Source organism: Grammomys surdaster, unplaced genomic scaffold (genome assembly GCF_004785775.1).
Source record: "Grammomys surdaster isolate TR1022 unplaced genomic scaffold, NIH_TR_1.0 125852, whole genome shotgun sequence".
In the NCBI taxonomy this organism is placed as follows: domain Eukaryota; kingdom Metazoa; phylum Chordata; class Mammalia; order Rodentia; family Muridae; genus Grammomys; species Grammomys surdaster.
This window is the reverse complement of record NW_021620678.1, coordinates 1,968,873-1,993,049: the sequence shown is the minus strand read 5'-3', so window position 1 is coordinate 1,993,049 and position 24,177 is coordinate 1,968,873. Positions and strand designations below refer to the sequence as shown.

General features: G+C 42.7%; 1 protein-coding gene across 3 annotated transcripts in view; it reads right to left on the bottom strand.

Annotated features, from left to right (window-relative positions):
• Window positions 1-17,449, bottom strand: part of Tnrc6b (trinucleotide repeat containing adaptor 6B) — a 206,444-nt gene extending 188,995 nt beyond the window's left edge. For 2 of the 3 annotated variants that reach the window (XM_028789977.1, XM_028789979.1), the window contains exon 1: window positions 17,332-17,449. The gene's annotated coding sequence lies outside the window, so the exon portion shown is untranslated. The remainder of the gene's footprint in view (window positions 1-17,331) is intronic. The other variant, XM_028789980.1, reaches the window with a different exon arrangement.
• Between the last annotated feature and the right edge of the window lie 6,728 nt (window positions 17,450-24,177).

Here is a 24,177-nt window from a genome sequence, read left to right as displayed (position 1 = left end):
TCATTCCTATCCTTCCCTACACTAATATGCCAGAAACAATGAAGTCACATGTGAGTCTCACTTCACCACTGTAAGTGTGAGGACAATGGACAGCTCTAGGATGGAAAAAACCCAACTACTTATGTTTAACAGTAGACACGATGTTATACTCAAGAAGTCAAAGACAAAAAAATACCCCCAAAATATTCCTAAACAGGCCTGGTATCCCAGCTACTCAGAAAGCAGAAGCTGGAGAATTTGTGAGGCCAAGGCTATTTGCAGTCTATATAGAAAACCTTGACTCAAAAACCAAATACTCTAACACTCAAAACGCTGCCAGGCCTCATGGTACAAACCTGTAATCCTAGCTATTTAAGTTATGGCGGGAGGATCACAAGTTCAAGGCCTGCCTGGGCTGTGAAACAAGTTCAAAGCCAAAAAAAAAAAAAAAAAGAAAAAAAAAAGCCTTGACAACTTATTGAGACCACAACCTGAAATAAAAAGTAAAAAGCACTGGAGATACAGCTCAGTGGCACAGCACTTTCCTAACAATTAATGGGGCCCTAGGTTCAGTGAAGAGTAACTCATTTTATTTAATCATCATTTTATTTATTTGTCTATTTATCTTGGGTTTTTCAAGACAATTTCTCTTTGTACCCTTGCTGTCCTAGAACCGACTCTAGAGTGTAAACCAAGCTGGCCTCTAACTCTAAGATCCACCTGCCTCTGCCTCCCAGATTTTGAGGATACAGTTAAAGCAAAATTAAATGCCGGGATTAAAGGTGTGAGCTACGATGCCTAGCTCTCCAGTACTCATTTTAAAGAAAAGGAACATGCTAAGGGGTTAGTCCAGTGGCAGAATACTTCCTTACCATGTAGAGGTCATGTAAGAATTGAATACACAATTAAAAAAAGACTAAGACAATATTTCGGCTGGGCGGTGGTGGTGCATGCTCTTAACCCCAGCATCTGGTAAGCAAATGCAGGCAGATCTCTGAATTTGAGGTCAGCCTGGTCTACAGAGTAAGTTCCAGGACTACACAGAGAAACTCTATCTTGACAAACCAAAGGGTTCTCAACTCTATAACCCAAGCTGGCTTCCAACATACTAGAGAGACAACTCCCACTTGATAGAGTTCTGATTAAAATCCACAGGTTGTTTTCTTTTTTAAAACATAGGACGATAGGTAAACCATACCACACATAATCTGATCCTAGAAGACTTTAAACTTTAAAATACGCTTTATCTGAGTCCACTCTTGGAAGTCTGCACCTGTTTTCCCTTCACTGATTACGCTTTCCATCTTTGACCCAAGTGAATCTTGATAATGAATGTAACTGCAGGCTTAGTCTTGTGAGTTCTTCAGAATATACTAAAGCTGGAGGTATATTTGAAAGATTCCACACATACACAGCATGTTTTCTAACCATAGTGGAATTATAAATCAATAGTAGAAAGATATGTAGAAACTTCCAAATATTCTCAAAATTAAACAACTCTTTGGGAAGAAAAAGATTAGGAAGTATTTTAAACTAATGAAAATGAAAACTCATTATATTTTGGGGGATGCAGCTAAAGCAAAATTAAAGGGTGATTTATAGCTTATCCTATGTGAGTTCTCAATCAACTTCAATGTCTACTCAGAAAAATGAGAAACAAACAGAATCCAATACAATCACAAAAATAGGATTAAATACCACAGTGGAAATTAATAAAATAAAACACAGAAACATAATAGAAAAAACTTACCCAAGTTCTTAGTCCACTAATCTGATGCCCTGTATAACAAAGTCACTCTGCTGAGTTAATACTTAAGGGTAAGAAGTTCACACCGAAGCTGGCCTGGTTTCAAAGGTATATGACCCAGCTACTTAGGAGGATTACAAGTTCAAGGCCTGTCTTAGTAGAAGAGCTCAAGGATACTTTAGATAACTTAATGAAAACTTCTCAAAATACAAATTAAAAAGAAGGAGCTGGAGAGATGGCTCAGTGATTAAGAGCACTTGCTGCTTTTCTTAAAGGCTAAGTTCAGATCTCAGAACCCACAGTGGGTGGCTGCTCACAAGCACCTCAATTCCAGCTCCAAGGGACCAGACATTATTCTGGCCTTCCTGGGCACCCTCACACACATAGTATTCACTTACATAGGCACAGACACTCTAAATAAAAAAATCTTAATTAAAAAAATAGCTGGACTATTACTTGGAGCTCTAGGTTCAATCCCAGTACAAATAAAAACAAAACAAGTAATGACAAAAAATACTTTATCATTGAATTAAATGATGATAGACATGTCCAATGAGTATTTCTTTATGAAAGATTTTGATATATGACTGCATGGACATGACAACCATGAGCACCAGAGCACGGCTGGAATTCTATGAGGAGATAGTAGCATGGTGGAAATCTTGGATGAGAAAATAAATGGATGCATTCAGCAGAAAGATCAAACTCTTCCACATGTCCTCTCTCCGCTGCATCTGTTTTACTATGACATGGAACTCAGGTCATGTACATTTTCATATTAAACCTTTGGTTAAATAAAAAATTTAAAGAAACGTGGTGGTACACTCCCAGGAGTACAGGCAGGAGAGTGCTGAGATCAAGGCTCGTCTGGACTATATAATAAGAACCTGTTTCATAAACCAAAGCTTAAACAAACAAATATTTAATAAATCAAATCAATGAGAGCAAAATCTGTTTCTTTGTGAAGAACAATAAAATTAATGCTCGTCCAGTTAAACAAAGGCAAAAATACAGAAATGTGAATTACCAATATAAGAATAAAGGGTGCCACATCTCTACAAACTGTACTGATATATTAAAATACGGGTGGGTCTGGAGATGGCTCTGCAGTTAAGAGTGCATACTGCACTGCAAAGGGCCTGAGTTCAGTCTCTAGCACTCAGGTTGGGTGGCTCACAACTGCTGGACACTCTAGCTCCAAAGGATTCAGTCCTCATCTTCTGGCCTCTATGAGTACCTGCACTCAAATGAATAAAACCATACACAATTTTAAATAAATAAATCTCAAACGAGGAAAAAGATTGGTAAGAGAAAATTATAAGCAGTGTTATACCAGTAAAGTTGACAACTTAAGTAAAACAGAGAATCACCAAGGCTCACTGAAGATGGAGAACTTGAACAGTAATATAACTGCTAGACAATCTGAATTTGGTACCAAAACATCCCCACAAAGAAACCACCATGTCAAGAAGGCTTTAAGGGAAGCTCTCAAAAACAGTGAAAGAGTAAGAGAGAGTTAGATAAAGAGGCAGAGGGAAGAATAGAGTTTTTCCAGAGGAAGGGGTAAATTAATTCTTTGGGGCATAGAGGCCTGTACCTATACTCAGACTATAGTCAGGCAGTGCTGGCAGGGGTATTGAGAGTTTAAGTCTAGCCTTGGCTACACAGTATCTTCAAGGCCAGCCTGGGTTACATGAGACTCTTTCTCAAAAAAAGAATGAATGAATGAATGAATGAATGAATGAATGAATATGTTGTAACCTGGTAAAGGATTTATTAGTACGAAACTAAATATTCTTCTCCTACACTGAGAAAAAGAAGGATGATCAATCTTGTCACTTCTGCTCAATATAACACCTGAAGTCTAAGTCTAAGCCAGTTGAATAAGGAATGGAACAAGACTTGAAAAATAAAAAAAATAAAACCATCATTCTTTGTAAAGTGTGTGTGTGTGTGTGTGTGTGTGTGTGTGTGTGTGCATGAATGGAATGCCTGGTGAAGATCAGGAGAAAGAATTAGGTCCTCTAGAGCTGAAGTTATATGAGCTGCTCCAGTGACTACTCAGAACCAAACTTGGTTCTCTGCAAGAGCATTATGGATATCTAACTGCTGAATTATTTCTCCAGTCTGAGTTGTTTGTTTGCTTTTTAAATTGATATAATGAGCATATATTGAACTAGGCAAACTTTGTTAATTTCATCTATTGGTTCTAGTGACATTTTACTCCATATATACTTTACATGTACATGATACATTTTGTCTATATTTGTGAGTGCCTGCATGTTTGTCTGTGTGCCACATACAAACTGTGTGCCCATGAAGGTTAGAAGAGGGAGTCCAGTTTTCCCGGGACTAGAGTTACAGATGTTGTGAGCTGTGCCATGTGAATTCTGGGACTCAAACACAGGTTATCTAGAAGAGCAAGTCATAGTTTTAATCACAAATCCATCTCTCTAGCCCCTACAGATACTTATATTTTTAAATATAAATATTGGGTCAGCAAGACAGTAAGTAAAGTCTCTTGCTGTCAAGACTGATGATTTCAAGCAATCTCTGGGTCCCACATGGTTGAAAGAGAAATTCAACTCCACAGGCTGTCCTCCACACAAGTACCTAACATAATAAGTATAATAAAACTTTTAAAAAAATATAGACTGGTTGGTGGTGACACACGCCTGTAATCCCAGCACTTGGGAGGCGGAGGCAAGTGGATCTCTAAGTTTGAGGTCAGTCTGCTCTACAGAGTGAGTTCCATAGCAGCCAGACATACACAGAAAAACCCTGTCTGGAAACACACACACACACACACACACACACACACACTCTTAAAAAATAAAGTATTTTTAAAAGTCTCTGGAACTGTGAATGGTTCCCATGTCTTTAATCCCAGCACTTGGAAGGCCAAGGCAGGCAGATCTCTGTGAGTTTGAGGCCAGCCTGGAAAGTTTCAGGACAGCCAGGGTTACAAAGAGTAACGAAAAGCAGAAGGAGGAAGAAGGAAGGAGGAAGAGAAGAAGAAAGGAAAGAGGAGGAAGAAGAAGGAAAAGGAAGGAGGAGGAAGAAGAAGGAAAAGGAAGGAGGAAAAGAAGGAGGAAAAGGAAGAAGAGAAGGATGAAAAGGAAGAGGAAGAGGAAGAGACTGCCACCACCTCTGGATACAGCTCAGTATAGAGTCATTGACCAGCAAGTGGTAAATCTTGGGTTCAATCCTCTGTACCACATAAAAAATTAGAATTCAAATACTCAATTTTGAGCAAAAGTGTTTCACCACATGCTAATTTCTTCTTTTATTATTTTTTGTAGTGTGAAAACTATCTTCTCATCTTGATAGTGAACAGGCTCCTCACACTGGCCTAATGTAATGATCTCAATATATAGTATCTATCACTTTTGTATTCTTTTATAAGATTATATTTTTGCACATTTATGTAATAATAAACTGCACCTATTATTTTGCCTAAAAAAAGCACCTCTGGATGCACAATGTGGTGGGCCTTTGGTTAAGAAATATCTCAAGGAAGATAATGTTTACAAAAACTTTGTGTATGTGTATATATGTCTGCACTAGCCCATATGTGCCAGAGATTAATACTGGGTGTCTTCCTCTAGTGCTCTCCACTGTCTGAAACATAGTCTCTCATTGAGCCTGGAGCTTGCTGTGTCTGCTAGACTGCTTGGCTGGTAAGCCCCAGGACCTGCCTGTCTCTGACCCTTATTCCTGGAGTTAAAGACATGCACTGCACATCTCAACTCAGGTCCTCAGGCTTGCAGAGCAAGCACTCTACCCACCAAGCCATTGTCTCTTTAGCTCAGGAAAACCTGACAGTAAGAGAAAAAAAATAAAACTGGTTGGCAGATGCAGAGAGAGTATTTTACATAAATCAAATCTTCAAGAAAGAGAGAGCCAAAAGGAAAAAAAAAATCATATGGAAAATGGGGTAAAGATTGGACCAGAGAAGTCAGGGATGGAAAACTGGGAATGGGAGTTGGTCGATTTGGAAAAGTAAAGGCACCTAGCCAGACAAGACATTGATTTCCTAGAATGAGAAAGCACATGGATTTCAATGAGGGAAAAGAAAATAGTAGGTAGGAAATGTTTTCTGAACAAAGAAAGTTGGGACAACCAGCAGAAAGATACTTATACTATCTAGACACAGCCTAAGGATGACTTCATATCAGGCTGGTGCAAACAGAAACCGGAAGTCAACAAAGTTGCTAGAGTGTGGAGTACACAATCTGAGCCACCTTTGACGCTGAGGCAGGAAGACCTCAAGTTCAAAGCCAACCTGGGCAATACAATGAAACTCAGTCTCAAACAGATAAACAAGCAACAAAGTAGAACAAACACAAAAACAGCTCAAAGCCACAGCAAAGAGAACTAAAGGACAGGGCACCATTTCCAGATCAGTATCACCAGGTTTCAGGATCCAGGTAATGAGAAGTGGCTCATGAGGGGACCCAAGAAAATGGACAATTTGCAAGAAAGTAAGGCAGAAGATGTGCTCCCGTCTCTGGAGTCACCTTTCTGAGAAGCAGCCTGAAGGATGAGTTCTCAGCCTCAAGGATGGGGAGAAGGTTAAAGGCACACAAGAAAGTGCCGTACATACTCCTCAGTACAGTAAATAAGCTGAGAGCATCAGCTTCCAAAGCAAACAGGGCATCAGCGCAGACCCTGGCACGAAGTGCTGAGGCAGGGTCACAAGCCACGCAGCGAGCACAGGGTCCCCTGTTTCAACATTTCAAGCCAGCCCTCACTGGTTTAAAATGTGATGCCTTTCACATTTTCATTCTAGTTTTGTTTTTGTTAGTCTTACAAAGAGTCTTTCACTGTGTTTTGAAGGTGGAGAGGAGGGAGGTAAGGGGGGAAGGAAGAGGGGGAGCGGGAAAAGAGTATTTTCTATGTGGTGTGTGTGTGTGCGTGTGTATTTTATAAGTAATATTTTTCCCTTGGCCAGCCAGGCACGTACTAGCAGCATAGAGAACACATAGCCCTCCTCTCTGTAGAGACTTGTGCCTCCCAGCTCCCCACACTGTTTAAGTGCAATAATGAATGTGCTAGGGTTTTTTAAGGGATTGAGCCAAAATGCAAATAAATCACCATAAATGTTAAGCATATTGTTGTAAAATACAAAATTTTTGGAGTAAAACACGAAAGTGGCGATGGTGAGCAAGTATTTTAAAGTCAGCAGTTCATGGTTCATCTAACAGAGACACACACACACACACATATATATATATATATACACACACATATACATATATATATATATATTATCAGAGACGTACCCCTGGGTAAAACATCCCATGAAAAGACTGTCATCAAGCCTGATGCATCATCAGCAGGGCTTGTGCAGAAGACAGGCAATTCTTTCAGAGCAGCAGTCTCCTTTCTCATCTGGATTTCTTCCTCCAGACCAGAACCCTGTACCTAGCAACCACTTTAGACATTTCTCCTGCTCAACTGCAAATGTCAGTGAGACAGAGTCTTTCTACTTTGAATGTTAGTGGTGTGTGCATGTGTGAGTGATGAACTCTTCGGTGTGCTTGTGGAAACCAAAGGTCAACTATGGGTGTCTTCTTCTATCATACTCCACCTCATTTTGAGACATGGTCTCTTACTTTTTTGTTCACTCTTTTGGTTAGACTACCTGGCAGTGAGCCCTGGGATCCTCCTGCTTCCTCCTCCCGCTCTGAGTGTGCTGCCATGCCTGGCTCTCACCTGGGTGCTGGTGATCTGAACTCACGTCCTTATAATTGCACAGCAAGCACTTTATCAATTGAGCCATCTTCTACCCAGATCGCATATTATATTTTTCAAAAATAAAATACTCCAGAACCATGCTAAAGAATAAACCATACTCAACTGTATCTATCTGGTATCTCTTCAGTACTTTCAATCCTGTCAATCTAGAAGTGAGTATGCAGACCACACACATTTACCTACTATCAACCAAATAGTATCGTACGAGTGTAACTGGTACCACCAGTGTTTAATCACCCACTGTTCTGTACCACATCTCACACCATAATTGTTCCTTTAAAAAATAAGTGATTAGAGAATAAAGAAGCAAAATATGGCATAGCCAGGGAAGGAGTGGTACCTAAGCCTAACAGGAAATGAAGGCAATACTATCGTCTGGATCCTGTTGAGGACTGTCTCTAACACAGGATGCTTTTTGTCTTAGTTTGGTTTGGTCTCCAAGGCAGGGTTTCTCTGTGTAGCACTGGCTGTCCTGGAACTTGCTTTGTAGACCAGGCTGTCCAGGAACACAAAGGTCCCCTGTCTCTGCCTCCTGAATGCTGGGATCAAAGATGTGTGCCTCCATGCCCAGCTCACAACACTATGAATAGGTGTGGAAGTAAATTATGTCATGGGGAATGTTCCCTGGAAGGGTACACTGTGGTCCTGCCCCCTCTTCTTCCTCTACTTTCTGCTTCTCACTTGGTGAAGTCTTCTACCATATACACCCTCCATATGCAGTTTTGCCTCAGACCGAAAGCATCAAGTCAACAGATCATGGACCAAAACCATCCAAACTATGAGGCTGTGAGATAAAACACATTTTCATTTTCTTCAATGCTATACATCTAATCCAGGACTTCACAAATGCTAGGTTTAAGTGTCCTCCAGTTCAAACCTTTCTTCTTTTCTTTTTTTTTTTAAGTTGATTTATCTCAAGTCTGTTACAGTAATTTAAAGCAGACTAACACAGAAGGCAGAAAAAAAGAGCTGTTGAAATTAAAGAGGAGTAATTGACAGAAAGCAGACTGACTTTCCACTGTGACCTCCCTTTCTCCACCTCTGCCTGAGAATCAAATCAAACTCACACAGGCTTGGGAAATTCAGGAAACATGCAAAGCCCTCCAAGCTGAAGGAATCATCTTCCCCAAGATATGTGCCCAGAGGTCCTTCTGGGCAGTCCCCCCAGCCCCCCGTTCTACTTTTCTCCCTGTTCAGTGTCTGGCCCTTCTGAGATGTCATCAGTACTCATTCGGGTGACCTAGAGGTCCCTTCTGCTGCACAGCTCCCACAGATAAGCTGGTATGAGTCATCACTTTCTAATTCCACCTGACAGCTTTTGCAGTTTATAGGTACTCTACTCAAACAAGTGTGTGAACCAGAAGAGACAAGCTCCATTCTGGCTTGTGATGATTGTCTTCCCTGAAGAGAACTTCAGAATGTCTTTATGTGTTCTAATATGGAAAGGGGACAGGATAAAGAGATGGACTGGCAGTTAAGAGCACTTGCTGCTCCTGTGAAGGACCTGAGTTCAGGTCCCAGCATCCCTATCAGGTGGCTCACAATTGCCTTTAACTCTAGTTCCAAGGGATCCAACACCTCTTCTGGCCTCCATGGGCACCAACACTCACATGCACATACACTTGCAGACATAACTAAAAAGACAACAAATCTTTTTTTGAAAAGGTAAAAGTTGATTCAGGATAGAGCTTAGTGGTAGATGCTTGCTTTGCATGTACAACATGCTGGGTTTGATTCCACCATTAAAGAAGTAACAAAAGGACTGAAGAGATGATTCAGCAGTTAAAAGCACTTGGGTTTGCAAAGGATGGCCTCCATGAGCATCTAGAAGATACATGATGCACACACATTTAGGTAAATATTCATATATAAATAAATCTTTAAAATTTTATTTTAAAAGCAATAATGATAGAAGAACCTGGGAACTGTGTTTGGTGGCCCATGTCCATAAGCCCAGTACTTAGAAGGCCAAAACAGGAAGATTACCAGTTTGAAGCCAGTCTGTGCTATGCAGTCAAACCCTGCTCAAAAACAAAGAGGAGTTAGAGATATCTCAACAGTTGAAGGTCCTTGCCACCAAACCTCATGACCTAAGTCTCATCTCAGGGACCCACATGACGGAAGAGAAACAAACTCCTGCAGGTTGTCATCTGACTCTCACATGCATCAACACAAAAAGAGGTAAATAAAAGTAATTAAAATGTTGAATGAATGAAAGAGAAAAAGAAAGAAGGAAGGAAGGGAGGGAGGAAGGAAGGGAGGAAGGAGAGAGGGAAGGAGGATGGATCTATCTATGTAATGTGGAAAGTCCCTCCAGTTGCCTGGAAGCAACAGAAACCAGCTGAGCTGCTGAGAAGAGGTTTAGAGCAGTCACTTAGATAAAACACTGTCCAACCTGTAGAACTGCCTAGAAGGTTGCAGGGTGCACCAGGTTTTCCAGTCTTTGTGAGCTGTCACCATGCTAGGGTGAGCCTTGGTAATGCAGCTGTGGTTTTGTCATTTCTGTCCCCCTAAACCCAATGGTTCACCAAGCTGGATACGGGTGGTCGCCGTACTTTAGTCTGTGGTGGGATCTTTATTTGGGGTTGAGTAGATGTGTGTGTTACATCTCCCCAGGAAAAGTCCTGTCACAAGCATGCACTCCTACTCCTAAGTATATTTGTTTTACTAAGTAAATATTTTCTACTGAGGTAAAACACATACAGAATAGATCTGTAGTTTTAAAAGATTATTCTCACTGTAACTGCATATAGTTCTCACAGGCACAAAATTCTTTAGCTGTGACAAAACAAATGAAGACATTATGAAGCTAAGTAATTTGGTTATTGGTTTTGGTTTTGAAATAGGATGCCCTGTTTCCTAGGCTAATCTTCAACTTGACTACAGAGCTGAGGATGACCTTGAGCTTTGATCTTTCTACCTCCACCAGAGCAAACTGCAACCCTCCTGCCTCTACCTTAAGAGTGCTGGGATTATAGATGTGGAGCATCATGCCAGGATGCATGGGATTACAAACATAAACCACCACATGTGAGTTTTAATTTGTGTGTATGTCAGTGTGGGTTTGAACACACGTATACACTGCCCACAGAGGCCAGAAGGTCTTGTTTGAGCCTATGAATCCGGCGTTAAAGACAACTGTGAGCCACTAAGTAATTTGTCTGGGGCATTCACTAGAATTCTGAATACCTAAAATATGGCAGGCACAGTAGTACAGTATGTTCTTGGAAATGTAGGGATAAATAGTCTTGGTATTCAGAAACTTAAACTCTGGGCTGGCAAGATGGGTCCATGGGTGAAAGTGCTTGCTATACAAGCATGGACAATGTGAATTCAATCCCTGGAACCAACATAAAGATAGAACCAACTCTACAAGGTCTTCCTCGGACTTCCATGCACATGTTATGGCAAAGGCACATCCAGAAACATGCAATAAGCATTTTTTTAAATTTTTTTAAAGCTTACAATTTAGTAGGACAGATGGACTTAGAAACATATGATATACGCTAAGGTATAAACGTGTAAAGTATCAAGGAACAATGAGAAATGAAATCTTCCTAGGAAGAATGAAGCACTTCACCTCTCTGTGAAAAGGGCTTTTTAAAAACCCTTTTCACTGTAGTTTTTGAATTCTCAGTCATTGCTGTGCCTGGAACACAGCTGGCACTAAAGCAAGTATCAGCAACACAAACAAACCGAGGACTTCTGACTTCTGGTTCAGACTTTGCATCTTGGCTGTGGCTCTGCATAGGCATGTGCATGGATGCCAATACTCATGGAACTCCTCCGGAGCTCTGCTTCTGAAGCTGCTTTCACAGCCAGTTTACAAACCACAAGGAAACTAAGTCTCAGGAAAGTTAAACATCTTTTTTTGAGATGGTAGCTGAGACAAGGCCTCATTATATAGGCCCAGAGCAACTTGCAACCCTCCTGCCTCTACCTCACAGTACTAGGATTATAGATGTGGATCACCATGCCAGGATGCAAATAACAATTACTACTACTTTTTATTATTTATTAATAAATAAATAAATAAATAAATAAATTGCTTGTTTGTTTTGAGACAGGGTCTCATTATGCAGCTCTGGCTAGACTGGAACTTGCTCTGTAGACCAAGCTAGCCTAGAACTCACAGAGATCCTCCTGTCTCTGCCTCACGATTAAAGACATGGACCATCACATCCACCCGAAAACTTTATTTCTGATCCAACCTGAAAACTGTAACGTCTAAACAGTTATTTGTTTTTGTATTTTCTACTCTGTGTGAGGGGATTGTATATACATGTTGTATATATGTGTATTATGTGCAAGTCTGTGTGTGTGTGTGTGTGTGTGTGTGTGTGTGTGTGTGTGTGTGTAGGCCTAAGGCTACTATCAGGTACCTTTCCTCTCGTTTTGTTTTGTTTTGTTTTTCGAGACAGGGTTTCTCTGTGTAGCCCTGGCTCTCCTGGAACTCACTCTGTAGACCAGGATGGCCTCAAACTCAGAAATCTGCCTACCTCTGCCTCCCAAGTGCTGGGATTAAAGGCATGCGCCACCACTGCCCGGCTACCTTTCCTCTCTTGCTTGCCACCTTTATTTTTTTCTGACAGAGTCTCCACTGAAGCTCATTGATTCAGCTAAGCTGGCTGCTGGCCAGTGGGTTTCAGCAATGCTTCTTCTCAACTTCCCTCCAAGGCTGGGGTTGCAGGCATGCACAGCCAAGCCCAGCAGTTTACAGGAGTTCTAGGGATCCAAACTCAGGTCCTCATGCTTATAAAGGCATCGTACTAAATGAGTCATCTCCCCAGCCCTGCACAGTTATTTGTTTGGTTTTCGAGACAGGGTTCTCTTTGTAGACCTGGCTGTGCTGGAACTCACTCTGTAGACCAGGCTGGCCTTGAACTCACAGAGATTCGACTGCCTGTCTCCCAAGTTCTAGGGTTAAAGTTATGCACCACTAATCCCTAGCTATCACAGTTATTTTTAACTTTTTTTTTTTTTGAGATAAGGTCTCACTGTATAGTCCAGGTATCCTAGAACTCATTATGTAGACCAGGCTAGCCTCAAATTCATAGATCTGTTTGCCTCTGTCTCCTGAGTGCTGGTATTAAAGGCATCTGTTACCATGACTAATTTGAACAGTTTTGTTTTAAGAAGCAAATCTACTCTGAATATACCAAGTTATATACACTAAATATCCTTAGGCTTCTGAACATCAGTAATACCTCAATAAAGGGGGGAAAATACAAATGTACTCTCAAAAAGGGGGGAATATAAAAATATGATAGAGAGCTAGAGATTTAGTTTAATGGCAAAATGTCAGTGCCCAGCATTTACAAAGCCCTGGATTCAATCAATCCTTAGCATTGCCCCAAAAGCCATATACCTTTCACATGATCTAGTGTCTTCAAAGGATAGAGTGTTAACTACTATCTGACTAGAAATATTTTTAAAGTACATATGGTACACACCTTTAATCACAGCACTGAGAAGACAGAGGTAGGTAGGTCTTTGGATTTGAGGCCAGCCTGGTCTACAAAGTGAATTTAAACAGAGCCAGGGAGGGCTGCACAGAGAAACCCTGTCTTGAAAACAAAACACACAAAAATCAATATATAGATCTATAGATTTCCTAGCACAGGTCAGGTCAAGAGCAAAAATGAGGAAGGCAAAGCTCTGTTCCCAAAGCATCCAAGGCCCAAGGGGGAAGATGTCAACACACATAGCCCAGGACAATCAAGCTATTACTCACTGATGAGAAGAGGGAGGCTATGGACTACTGGCACTGGCTCTAATTTATCAGATAATCATTAGTGTGTGTGCCTTATCATCTGTGATTACAACGCAAACTGACTGTAAACAGTTACAATATAAAAATAATATGAAAAGAAATGACATTAAATATGATACAGTGGCATGTTACTGGTACTCCTAGCTATTCAGCAGGCTAAGGTGAAGAATCACTTGAGCCTAGATGTTCCAGGCCAGCCTGGATAACAAAAGAGAATGCATCTTTAAAAAAATAATAATAATGCTATAAATCTCCGGAGAAGTGGCTGGAGAGATGGCTAAGAGATTAAGGGCACTTGCAGCCTTTCCAGTGCTCAGATTCCAGCATTCACGTGGATGGTTCACAACCACCTCTGCCTAGCTTCTGGGACTCCAACACTCTCTCTCTCTCTTCTGGTCTCCATTGGCACATATGTACACATACATATCTGTACACACACATAGAGTTCCAGAGATTATAAGAATTAAATATTAGAGCTCTCAGGTTCCCCTGTGCTTCCCTCAAAGAGATTTAGCATGTTTGGATTATAAAGATGTTTCTAAATGAGAAAAACTGAATTATGCAAAGGACAGTGGCTGGAATTACCTAGGCCTGGCCTTCCAGTATGCTGAAGACATACTTAAGATCTGTTCTGTCTAATATAAGGTAGCCACAAACAACACATGGCTATAGAGCATCTGAAATCTGATTAGTGTGGCTTGAGATGTTTTAAGTGAAAATACATTCTAGTTTTCAAAAACTTAACATGAAAAAAGACTTTTAAAATACCCTAGTACTAGTTTTTTTTTGTTGTTTTTACTGATAACATATTTAAATACTAAGGTTTTGAATGTTTTGAAGTGAGTAAAATGTTACAAAAAATCAATTTCACCCTTTCTTTCTACTTTTTAATGTGGCTACTAGAAAATTTTAAATGACATATGTGGTCCACATTTGTGGTTTGTTTTCTATTTCTATTGGACAATACTAGTGCAGAGATCTGTAAATAACAGGCAAAGGTACTTAAATCCTTTAGGCAATCAAACACCACTGAGGATTTCTAACCTAAGTGTTTGTGGTATATTTGGGAAGGAGCAGAAAACATAAAGCAAACTTTCAAGAAGATTAGTGTGGGGGCAATGTGTAGGGGTGAAACACTAGAGGCAGTTGTCAATGTCAAAGGCAGCAAATGTCAAAGGGCAAGCAGGCTGCTCTGTTGGAACCTATACAACATCTCTAGAATCAACATGCTGCAGAGAGGAGAAAGAAATCAAGACCAGCTGAGACAAGAAGAATAACAGGTGCAATGCTAACCCGGCCTGAACAACCAGAGTGTAATGCTCGTTCAGTCAGCAAGCTCAACACTGTGATTTCAGACCTATCTTTATGTGGAAAGCTCTCTTAAGAGTGGCATCAAATCTCAGACACTCTTGGGAAGAAGTAGGCAGCAAAGGCTACAAGAAATTAAAAAATAACAATAAATAATAAAAGTAAAAGTCAAAATCATAACATAGTCATCAAATGTTTTTCAGGAGTCTCCTGTATACCTGACACTTGAACAGGCTCTGGCATTAATGGCAAATGAAATATACATGGCCTTGAATCACAAGCTGTTAACTACAAAAATGAACTGGAGTTCTAAGAGACCTGAGTGGAAATAAGGACTTAGTGGACAGAGATGGAGAGAAAAAGTCTTCAGAAGCTGGACACCATGGCTCACACCTATAATCCCAGCATTCAAGAGGCTAAGGCAGGCCAAGAGTTCAAGTCCAGCCTGGGCAACATAATGAATTCCAGGATATCCTGGTCCAGAGTGAGATCTTAAAACAAAACAACACCCATAAAAGGGAGAGAAGGTGATGGACTGACTCTTTTGAGATAGCAAAGGTTAATCCTCCACTGGGGAAGTTGAGACACAAGGATCATGAGTATGAGGCTAGGTAGGCCACATAACAAGACCTAAGGGAAAAAGAAATTTAAAAATTCAAACAAAAACAGAGCTTTGCAGTATTATGTTCAATGAATATGTCAATTGAAAATCAAAGGTTAGATGTATTTTTTTAAGGTGCTTAGTTCTAAAACAAGAATAGTCTCAATTTGACATTAACTTCTTAAGCCAGGCTCAGACAATGAAATCTTAGCGATGAAGTCAGTGGATTCTCCTTTCCTACCTCTCTCTGCTTCTCAGGGTTCTTTTTGCTTTTCTTCTTCTGGATAATCCAGGAGTCGAAAATAAAACAAGCAAAAGATAAAAACAAAACAAAAAAGCCCAACAACAAATAGACCCCAGATTAAACCTAGCTGTATGGCTCTTGGGAGCCCTGTCCTCATCCCTACTGCAATGAGAGCTTTTGCTCTACAAGTTTCAAGTAAGGATTTAAAGACTAACAGAGAGGAAGACATATATAGTGTAAGCACACAATGAACAGCAGCCGGTACTGACATGGAACAAAAGTATTGTTTTGATTTTAAAACATTTAAGAAACCCTGTCTCAAGATAAAAATAAAAACCAAAAACCATTTAAGAGCTTCTATTTGGGGTGATGATTTCAAGGATATGATGGGTTAACAGAGACATGTAGCATGGACAGGTTTGTTTTGTTTTGTTTTACTCTTTTAAGTGCTATCAGAAACTACACTACTCAGATAACCAAGTTTAAGAGAAGCCCTTAAAAACAGTGAAGAACTAAGCTGGGCCTCTTTAACCAGCACTCTGGAAAGAGAGGCAGGTGGTAGATCTCTATGAGTTCCAGGCCAGCCTGGTTTACAAAGCAGTTCCAGGCCAGCTGGGGCTACACGACAAGACTTTGTCACAAAAACAAAACAAGACAAAACAAAACACACAGAGGCATGCATCATAACCCTCCCTCATCACTGCATCCCAAGTGGGACAAACCAGTCTGATCTGTATTCTGGATACTGGTTATCCAGTATGTGCCTACCTGTAGAGACTACTACACTGATATCCCTCCCACTTCCTACACTGAAACTCACACTACACAAGTGCAAGACAACAGTCTACATGCTCTGCTCTTTAAGGAGCGGTTACAAACCACCGCGAACACATAGTTTTAAAGTCAAGAACTGAAATCTCCCACAAGCGAAGAGAAACATTTCACAAAAGGCTAGGATGTGTGATTTTTGTACAGCTTACTGCTATGTTTAACTGTGAAGGAGGTACAAATGATGTTTTATTCACGGAGTTTTGGTTCGTACTCTTTATTCAGAATCTAAGCAGCCAAAAGACACAAGAGAAAACATGAAGCTGAAAGTCTCAGACGGGTGACCTGAGTGCAAGTCTAAGGATGGAAGAGATGCTGCTGTTCTTGGGTGTTGTGATAGCCACTGTAGTGAATTTCGCTGGACCAGATATTTATTTAGCCATTACGGACTAACAAATCCGTTAGTTTGAAATTAAAGGGCACCGGACGAGCAGAAGGTAGCAAACCCTCCCCAGGGCTGTTTCCAACTCTTCTCATCCCTCCGCCCCTCGTCTGTTTCCTCCAAAGTGAGCGTCGCCTCTCCACAGCCCCCACCCCCACCCCACGCAGCTCTCGCGGGATGCCCGTGGGACCATGCCATCGGTCCAGCACACATGCCTGCACGCCCGCCGCGCGGGGACACCGGATGCTTGCGCCCCACCGCCAGGCATTTGCAGCTCAGAGGGCCCTAGGCGACACGAAGCGCTCGGACAGCCGCCGGCCCACCCGGAAGCCCTTTCCTCGGCTCACACCTGCAGGCGCGTGACGCCGGTCTGTCCCGGCCCCAATACTTGGGACACTCCGGTCCTCACGACCGACGTGACCGCGCGTCCCTCACACACCCCTCCCCCGCCTCACGTCTGCCCATCGCGATCTCCGGGCGAGCGCCCCAGCCCGCCGCGGCCCACTTGGATCGCGCGCGCTCCCCCCCGCCCCTCCCGCCCGGCTCGCCCCCGTCGCGCGCGCTCGCGAGGACACGCACACGCTGCACCTCAGTGGGCCGTGCCGCGCGCCCCCGAGGGAGTCCTCAGTCGCCCACCCTGGGTCGCCCGGCTCGGCCTGGCGGCTCGCGAGAAAGAAGAAGGCCCGCGCGGCCCACGGTCCTCACTCACCGCTGAGCCGCGCCGGCTCCGAGTGCGCGACGTTCCGCTGTGGAGCCCAGCGGTGACCGCGGTCTCCGCTTCTCCGCAAGCTGTGGAGGCGACGTCACAGGTAGGCTGAGAGGCGAGAGGGGTCACTGTGGCTCGCTTCACCTTCCCGAAGCTCGGGGACCCCAGAAACTAAAAACAAAATAAACAAACTTTCCCCTCCGCCTCCCTCCCCCAAAACCACAACACAAACACTCTGGCGCCCGCCCACAGCCCCTCTCCATTGGCCTCAGGCAGGATGCCTCTAGCTTTCACTGGTTAGCTTTCGTGCCCGTCAAACCACTGTTCCGCCTTCCCTAAGTCCTCGCCGCTGCCATCTCCCCTCATTGGATAAGTGCTTCCCGTTTGCCGAGCTAGGATTGGTTGAGCAGCCTGCGCCAATCATGAGGGGACACACCCCCTCAGCATCCCAGAGGCCGCTTCCTCGGTCGCGGACTCCGAGAGACGAAGGGGAAACTAGAGCATGATGGCGGCGGAGCTCGCCTAGCGCAGTCATCGTCTCTTTCCTCTTTTTTAGCTCATTAATGCCTCTCTCAGGGGCTGTTTCTCCCAAGCTCCTTTCACCATTCGAGACTGCACTAATAACGGAATCTATACGTGCAGACTCCTTGATTTATCCCCTCCGAATTGCTGAGTGTGGGTTGGTTGTGCGTCATTGGACTGTCAGGGTGTCACTCCCAAGTCACATTCTTAAGCTATTGGTGGAACAGCCAGAAAGCGGCCAACAACAAGGGCCCATGCCATTGGTTTGATTCTACTGTCCCCCACTCCTCCCCCCACCCCCAACCCCGGCATCTTATTGGGCACTTCGGTGTTGTCCGTCAGATCCGGATTCACCACACTATGGTTTGGCTGAGGAGCCGAGCGTCTTCGGTCATTGGAAGTTGACAGTGATAACTACTATCATTTATTGTATTGTATCCCAAATATGGTGCTCAATTCTTTACAGGAACTGATTAAACCCCAATTTTACAGAAAGCAAAGCCAAAAGAGGTTAAGAGACTTACCCAAGGTCACCCATTTAGAAAGAAGTTTTGGGGTACACAGTGGTTCCTAGGCCTGTATGACTCATTTACATACATGCCTTAGTGTCTCTGAATAGTATCTGTCAGTCAACCCAGCATCTTAAAACTGTTTCCTTCAGAACCCAAATTCCTGGCAATTAGAAAGATTGTCATTAATATTATTGGAGACTAATTTTGGAGAGGTCAACATTTTCTCTATGATATCCTTCTCCTAGGAACCAATCTTCCTCGTCCTAAGTTAAACAATAAATTTTTCCTGACGAGAAGCACATTTAAATCTATATTCTCTTTCTTCGTCTTTGTAAATGGCTATTTTTTAACCATCCTTATGTGCCCAAACAACACTCAAACCCACCCCAGCCCTCTTTAGCTTGTTCCTTTGGAAGAATACCGGAGAGTTCGAAGTTTGGAAAAATTAAGTCTAGAGTGAGATAAAGAATAAATCCCTTTAGAAATAATTGATTCCATGCAAATGGAACAGTCCTCTGCCTCCTGGAAAGCTTCCAGAGCTGCTGATGTCGAGCAACCCATGTGTGTGCTCCTGGCTTCTGGCCACTGGATTCTTTCTCTGTGACAGCTTTAATGGAAGTGAATCCACATTTCAGCCAGGATGCTTAAGACTCACTGCCAAAGTGCCAGCAGCCTCAGCCTCTGGGAGTGAAATGATCTCCAGGAACCTACTGCTGGACTCTAACCCACATCTGGGTATGTTAGCATTTTACCATCCCGAATCCCTGTCCCTTGTAGCTGAGGCGGTTCATAGCCCTTGTTCCCCTTCGCTATCCAAGCTGTTGTGTAATCTCATTGTCACTGGTTTAACAATAAAACGGCCACTGCAGCACAGCAAGGGGCTCAACACTTAGAGCCTTTCCGCAGAGGAAGACAAGGTGGTTCACAAGCATCAGTTACGAGCAAATGGCAGGTATTCCTAGGATAATTCAAGGACAGGCAGGAAAACACAAGTCAAATTCTAATAAAGGACCTAAAGAGATGAAACCCAATGACTCCAAGCATAAAATTCATACTAGCATTAAAAACGGAGATTAGGAACCAGATACCATAACGAGAAATGTCAAGCGTTCAAACCTTCCTAGTCTTCAAAGTTGACAGTTTTTGTATCACTTAAAAATATTTACTTCTGGGGCTGGAGACATGGCTCAGCCATTAAGAGCACTGACTGCACTTCCAGAGGTCCTGAGTTCAATTCCCAGCAACTACATGGTGACTCACAACTATCTGTAATGGAATCTGATGCACACTTCTGGTTCGGATGTACTCACATACATTAAATAAATAAATCTTTTTTAAAAAGTTTACTTCTATGTTTATTTACATGTATGTACATCTGTATCTTTCGTGTGTGTGTGTGTGTGTGTGTGTGTGTGTGTGTTTTACTCATGAAGGCCAAAAGATGACTCTGGGTATCCTGGAACTGAAGTTAGAGATCATTATAAGCTGCCTCTAACACTGGTGTTGAGAATCAAACAGGTTCTCTGGAAAAGTAGCGAATGTTTTTAACCGAGCCACTGCCTCCATCCCTTGTACCTCAATCTTAACCCTCAAGATAATGGTTGGTTTTATATGAATTATTGGGCAAATCCCTGTTGTAACTTCTTTGAAATAGTTTTCTTCATCATCTCTGTGTACCTTTATATTGATCTATCTATAAAAGACCCCCCAGTAAATAATTGTTCAGTAATTACATAGTGAGTTCATTAAGAACTTTCGTAAAGTCCAAGCGTTGCTCTACAGATTTAAATTTGTTTTCTTTGTTGCCAGAGACCTCACTGTTGTGGAGGGGGCAGCAGGTACAAAAACAATCATAGTGTAGTACTGTGAGACTGTGTCCTGGAGGAACATCTGAGGGACTGGGGACCCAGTCTGGGAAGGATAGGGCTCTTGACTTTCAAGTAGAAGTGACATGTATAAGAGCTACAGGGCAAGTGTGGTTAGCCAGGAAGAGCTGCTAAGGGGAAGAAGAGGATAAAGAGAACCATAGGAACATCCAGGAGTGGTACCAAGTCTCTTCTTTCTATAATCCATGTCTTTGCCATTTCCATATAAGATTGCTTTTCTGACAACAATATGATTGTTGCAAAGCCCAGTATAAGGACACAGACCTGTAATCCCAGCATCTGGAAGGCTGAAGAAGAGAAGGAAGGGTAGAGAGTTCAGAGCCAGCCTAGGCTATATAGTAAGACTTGTGTCTAAGAAAAATCTAAAAAGTAGCTCTGGATAAATGGAACATTTGCTCAAAACAACAATATGGAATGTTTTAAAGTAGGAAATAAACACCACAATGCTATCCTATAGCTCACAGAGGAGCATGCCTTCCCCTGGTCGTTCAGGAATAGAAACACACATAGGTTTCATCCTCCAACAAACAGTGAAATATGATGCAGTCTTGTCTGGGTGCTGAGATCCCTCATTCCTCCAAACTACAGCTTTGGCCAGAATTTCTCCTCACTTTCTATGCAGATAGGAAGGAAGCCAATAAATCAATAAAATATTTATGGTGGAAGACGAAAGTTTCAAATTCCTGCTGGAGTCAATATCAGGATTTACAGTCTTGCTAAGCCTGGTGTGAAGGTAAAGTTAGTGAGTTAGTCCAAGGTGTTTCCTGGGCTCACTGTCATTGCCAGAGGCCTTCCTAGCATGCTTCGGTAGCTGTGAAATCAACTGGAATCCAGAAAGGCAGGCCAGGCTAGCATATTCTCTTCATCTCCTCTCAGGACGCCACTTGGAGAAAGTGTTGTTTGTTTGTTTGTTTGTTCAAACCCACCCAGATTTGAAGGGAAAAAGAATCCTTAGCCCCTGCACATTTGTATACTGGCCACGTGCACTGTTTTCTTGGAGCCCTGTACTATTCTGGGAGCTTTGTATATGGTGTTCTGTAAGTTGGCTTTCTGCTGGAGGAAAAGACAGATTTAATGAGTGATAGTTGCCTTGGATAGCTACCAAAAGCATTCCCAGCCATCCCAAGCAACAGACTTCCTTTATCTCCCTTGAGAGACTGTGCGGTGGTCTCTGCCTTTAACCTGGACAAGAGCCAAACCAATAGGAACTTTTGCAAATGATTCTGCAAAGACCCATAGGTCTGGGGCAGCTATAGCCAGCTGGATCTCTTCCAGTTCTGACTTCTGCGGCATAAGCAAACACCCTCCATACTTTGGCCTTTCGATGCTCTGAGACTTTTGGCAAGATTTGCAAAGCATTCTATAATTCTTAAAGCTCACAACAATGCGGTGATCCCTGTAAAGGATCCTAATCCCAAAGTCAAGGTGACAGCTGACAGCTGATACTGATTCCTGGAGCATGGGTGTGTTGGTAACCAATAACCAGGGGCAATGGGGGAAGGGAGCATGCCAGAGGGTGTGGGTGACAGAGGACACACTCATAGCTTTTATTACATGTGTGGTAGCATTTATTATGCAACAAAAGCCCTTGAGATAGACGCCATGTCATATCCAAATCACCTGTAGGTTTTTATGACTGCGTTTCCTGAAAAGCAACTCTGCTGAGCGGTGGACATTTGACCCTTTTTGTGTGTTAGCCACTTCTAGACAAAAAAAGAACAGTTCACAGAGAACCTTAAAATGTGGTTATTCACAACACCCCTCTCTGTCGTTGACACATGCTGTATGTTAGACAATGTACTGTGAGCTTTGTTTGGATGACAGCAGTTAATATTTCCCACAATGATAGTTCTCACTCTCCAGATAGAAAAACAGAGGCATCGGAGGGTTAACCGGCTTGTTCCAGGTTACCACAGGGAGTAGCTGAAGCTAAGCAGTCTGACTCAAACAAATGAGCTCTTGCTCATAAAGCTATGGTGACCTAAGAACTCGTGTGAAGCTGGAGAAATAGGTCCCTACTAGAACATCTGACTACCCATCCACCCCCAACTCCCACCAAAGCCCCTACTCAGCCACCCTGCTGTTTCCCTACAAACTCAGGTAAAAAGGTATGCATCTTCCTGGCTAAGTTATGCCCTCTGGTGGCCTTTTCTTGCATTCCAACTGGGACCGGATTTTCTTTAAAGATGCTTACCTCTGGGCTCTCATCTCAGTAATAGCCTATGGCCCTCTCCACCTCGGTCACTGTACCCTTCTTCTCTAGCCCTGGCTTTCCTTAACTCGACTGAAGCCTGTTTCTCTAAGCTCTTCTATAACCTGTTTTGTGGCCGAGATCCAAGAGACATTCCCAGGCCCGTTTCCATGACTTCCCCACTACATTTTACTCTGAGATTTCGCTCTTTCTTTGATTCCCAAAATAGCCAGCTTCCCTCCTACCTCTACAACTGTTCATGAACTTCCCCTGCCGTCTCTTTCTGTAGACCCTTTCAAAGGACCTGCATGTTCTTCAGGTTTTCCATGGGCAAGGGCTAGGTCCTTATCCTGCCTTCACCTCTAAGCTTGCCAGCCTCTTTGTGCAGGAGTAAATATATTAAATCCGATCTGTTACTCTTGACTCTAAGACAATGATATGACCTAAATTAAAAAAAAAATTTAAATACAGGGTCTCATGTATCCCAGGCTGCCATCGACTTCTGATGTAGCTACTAAGGATGGCCTTGAACTTCTGACCTTCCTGTCTACTTCCTGAGTGCTGAAATTATAGGTGTGAGCCATCATGCCCAGTTTATGAAGTGCTAGGGGGTCAGACCCAAGGCTCCATGCTTGCCAGGCAAGCACTCCACCAAGCTTCATTCATCTCTAGCCTCAAACGTAACATTTTAAAGCAAAGATTTTTGCCAGGAAGGGCTGCCTACATAATTTATAAGGCTGGTACAACATGAAAACTCAAGGATTCTTATTTAAAAATTATTGAGCTTTTCAAGATGGGGTAATGACAGAATATTAAATATGGACACATCACTTCCTGGGTGTGTGACTGTGTGGACATGAAGCTGGCTATCATGTCAAGCATACATGCATTAGTTTCTTTGTCCTTCTGCAGAAAGTAAGACAGCAGAGGGAGTAATTGCCAAGGAACGTATTGTTTTAAATCGACGAGGCTGGAAAACAACAACTGTTGTCACCCAAAACAAAACAGATTTACCATGTTTGCCTGTCCAGGTTGTGTGAAACTCACAAGAAAACATCCTGTAAAGCATGGTTCCTTCTCCAGAAGCCCTCAGCCTGGCCATGGCATCATCCTTTCCTCTATTGTGGGGTGCGTGCGTGTGTGTGTGTGTGTGTGTGTGTGTGTGTGTGTGTGTGTGTGTGTTGTTTTATCTGTAGCTCAGCATGCTCCATCCTCCTGGTTCTGTGAACCTGCATTTTCTTCAAAGCACTGTCTAAACTCCTCCACCCCTACCCTTCTGAGGGGCTTCTCCCATGCACTCCAGCTTTCCCCTGCCTTCTTTGTAGTCCGAGGCAAAAGCAACCCCATTCACAGGCTGGCCACAGGCGTAACTAGACCCCAGAAGCAATCAACTGTCATTGCCATTTGAGGCAATCCCACAAGGCTTGAAAAGAAATGGCCTCATATGCTCCCCACAAATCCAAAACAACCTGCTGTCAAGAACAGAGAGGTCTTGGGGACAGATACTGACCTAAGTCTTCAGTTGTGTCCTTAATTGATCTGTCTTTAATGCTTCCAATTCTAAAAGATTTCTCCCTAGGCTTTTCATCGTTCCCTCAGGGATATCTCAGGAACTGCCTTTTCCTTCACAGATTCTCCTTTGAACTCCACACTCAGATCAAATGCCTTCTCTGGGCCTCTATATTCCTTCAGTGTCCCAGTCATAACATCTGTCTCCCTCTGGCCTTGGGGTATAGGC